We start from the raw sequence: 3,719 nt of genomic DNA on the forward strand, positions 1-3,719 counted from the left end.
AACTCCATGGACATTTCCAGTTAAACATTCATACAAATACATATTCACCTTTTTACTTTATATAAGAATAACACATACATACAAGCATAACATGAAGATTTTGACCAAAAAAATCAGAGATGCTAAAAATTTCTCAAGTTTAAAAAAATGGTGTCAAATACATTTTAACAACATTCTACATGAATGTAAACCCCTTATTTAATTCCATGATTTTATCATGCCAGAAGCATGGTTACTTTTAAAGTTTTAAAAAAGAGATATAGGTATTATAACATATTGGCTTATCAATAATTAAGGCATTTATATGCAGTATCAGTGTGAACAAAAAATTTTTAATATTACTTACTATGATGTTTTAAACTTTTGAAGTCTTTTCAACAGAAGAAAATAGCTGCACATATTTAGGTGTTTCTTCATAAAACACAATAAAAATTAATTATTGGCCTTTACAGTTCCTGGTAATAAGTCCTGTCTAACTATTGCATACTACAGTCATATTCTTATGCAGTACTGAGTTAAGACCCAGTAGTTCTTAAACAACGTTACCAAATGGCCATATACAGTCTGCATGCAGCAAAAGTCAACAGTCTTCATTGTGAATTTTCACCTCATTGAAGTTGAAGCTGCTCCTTTTGAATAGATATTTCCACTTCAATATGAAGTAGATTGTTAGGATTTCATTAGTGGTTTAATTATGTTGCTTTTTAAAAGAAAAAAAGATTTTATTTCTTCCACAGTTCTTGGATCTCAGGAGAGACCTAATTTTGGAAATCATATAATCCAGGGCTGTCTGAATTACCAAATACTATTTAGAAGATGAAATCTCTCAGTGCAGCTGTAATAAATAAGCATCTACGTCCTTAGCTATATTACCAGTATATCCTGGAACCAAAGTAAGATGGTTTTCCTGTTCCCAAAATCCATTCAACTGTTGCTTTAAAATCTTAATATTTCCATTACTTATAATTTCTGATTTAGATGGGAATTCTGACCACCACCTTTTTATTACTGCTTGAAGCCAGTTTAAGCCAACGATTACATATTCTTCAAATCTGCTTTGAAGTAAAGACTTTACTAGAGGAAGTAAGTCTACACAGCAGCCAAGTGACATATATTGCTTTTCTTCCTGTAAACTGTTGGTTAGAACAGGAAGGCAATCTACCACAACTCCAAGGTCTTCTATCCTTACTAAATAAGCTAGAAACTGAATTATACTTCTCTTTCTCCAGAAAGTTAATGCTACATTCAATCTCAAATTCCTGCTGAATAGAACTTGGACCATTTTCTCATGATCCTGAGAAACCTCTGAAAAAAAACCCCCACTATATTTTGATGATGGATTTTCTGTCTGTGAAGACGCAGAATCACTGGTGTTAATGACAAATGTCCGACTGTCGTGGCATAAATTTTCAGGTAGATGGCCTGCACAAGCCATTTTATTTTCTTTATTTGCCACAGCCCCCACTTTTAGGGAACCTCTTAATTCTGTAACAAGAACTTGGGAAGGAATGACGAACTAACTTTCTGTGGTAGAGCACCTTGCACAGATTATCTGTGCTTTTCACTGCTTGTCCAACTGTTCTACTTATGTAAGCAACCAACTGTTTTGGAGATTTCTTAACCTCCTTCATATTCTTACAGGTGAAATTAGAGATCCTCTTTCTAGGAAGATCAATACTATTAAAGAAGTTCCGTTTTTTAACATGGTGAGTATCAAATGCCATAATCTCTTAAGTGCCGGCGCCTCATGGTACCACAGCGCCTGAGCCCATCCACTGTACTGATGAACCGCACCCAGCAGCTCAGAGCCTCCTTCGGATCCCCAGCTGGGCCCAACTCACAGCCCTACCATGCAGTTTTTAGCACAATTTCCTTGTAATATAGCTTGAGGTCAGGGATGGTGATTCTCACATATATTTTCTTGTTCTTGAGGATGGATTTTGCTATTCTAGGTTTTTTGTTATTCTAAATGAAATTGCACATTGCTCTTTCCAACTCTTCGATGAATTGGGTTGGAATTTTAATGGGGATTGCATTGAATCTGTAGATTGCTTTTGGTAAGATGGTCATTTTTACAATGTTGATCCTTCCAATCCATGAGCATGAGAGATCTTTCCATTTTCTGAGATCTTCCTTGATTTCCTTCTTTAGAGATTTGAAGTTCTTGTCATACAGGTCCTTCACTTGCTTAGTTAGAGTCACACCAAGGTATTTCATATTGTTTGTGACTATTGTTAAGGGTATCTTTTCCCTAATTTTTATCTCTGCATGCTTGTTCTTTGAGTAAAGGAAGGTTACTGATTTGTTTGAGTTAATTTTGTATCCAGCCACATTGCTGAACTTGTTTATCAGCTGTAGGAGTTCTCTGGTGGAATTTTTGGGGTCACATACACTATCATCTCATCTGCAAACAGTGATGTTTTTACTTCTTCCTTTCCAATTTGTATCCCTTTGTTTTCCTTTTGTTGTCTAATTGCTCCTGCTAGGACTTCCAGTACTATGTTGAATAGGTAGGGGGAGAGTGGGCAGTCTTGTCGAGTCCCTGGTTTTAGTGGGACTGCTTCAAGTTTCCCACCATTAAGTTTGATGTTGCCTGTTGGTTTGCTGTATATTGCTTTTAATACGTTTAGGTATGGGCCTTGGATTTCTGTTCTTTCCAAGACTTTTAACATGAAGGGGTGTTGAATTTTGTCAAATGCTTTCTCAGCATCTAGTGAGATGACCATGTGGTTTTTCTTTTTGAGTTTGTTTATATGGAGGATTAAGTTGATGGATTTCCATATATTAAACCATTCCTGCATCCCATGGATGAAGCCTACTTGATCATGGTGAATGATCCTTTTGATGTGTTCTTGAATTCCATTTGCAAGAATTTTGTTGAATATTTTTGCATCAATGTTCATAAGTGTGATTGGTCTGAAGTTCTCTTTCCTTGTAGGGTCTTTGTGTGGTTTAGGAATGAGGGTTATTGTGGCCCCGAAAAATGAGATAGTGTTCCATCTGATTCTATTTTGTGGAATAGTTTGGAGAGTATTGGTATTAGGACGTTAATAAATGTCTGTTAGAATTCTGCACTGAACCCATCTGGACCTGGGCTTTTTTTGGTTGGGAGGCTTTTGATGACTGCTTCTACTTCTTTAGGTGTTATGGGATTATTTAGATGGTTTACCTGGTCCTGGTTTAAATATTGTATCTGTTATCTGTCTAGGAATTCATCCATTTCCTCCAGATATTCCAGATTTGTTGAGTATAGGCTTTTTTAGTAGGACCTGATGATTTCTTGAATTTCCCCAGTTTCAGTTGTTATATCTCCATTTTCCTTTCTGATTTTGTTAATTTGGATATTCCCTCTTTGCCCTCTAGTTAGTCTGGCTAAGGGTTTATCAATCTTTTTATTTTTCTCAAAGGAGCAGCTCTTTGTTTTGTTGATTCTTTCTATGGTTCTTTTTGTTTCTATTTGGTCTATTTTTGCTCTACGTTTGATTATTTATTGCCATATACTCCTCTTGGGTGTACCTGCTTCCTTTTGTTCTAGAGCTTTCAACTGTGTCTTCAAGTTGCTAGTATATGCTCTCTCCAGTTTCTTTTTGGAAGCACTCAGAGCTATGAGTTTTCCTCTCAGTACTGCTTTCATTGCATCCCATAGGTTTGGGTATGTTGTGTTTTCATTTTCATTAAATTCTAGGAAATTTTTAATTTCTTTCTTTATTGCTTCTTTG

The 3,719-nt window shown here is 35.8% G+C and overlaps 1 pseudogene across 1 annotated transcript; it reads right to left on the minus strand.

Annotated features, from left to right (window-relative positions):
• Nucleotides 1-826: 826 nt before the first annotated feature.
• LOC308423144 (KATNB1-like protein 1) lies at nt 827-1,724 on the minus strand (annotated as a pseudogene). Its single transcript has one exon. The product of its transcript is annotated as a KATNB1-like protein 1 (transcript).
• Between the last annotated feature and the right edge of the window lie 1,995 nt (nt 1,725-3,719).

This window comes from Micromys minutus (assembly GCF_963924665.1).
Source record: "Micromys minutus genome assembly, chromosome: 8".
Lineage (NCBI taxonomy): Eukaryota > Metazoa > Chordata > Mammalia > Rodentia > Muridae > Micromys > Micromys minutus.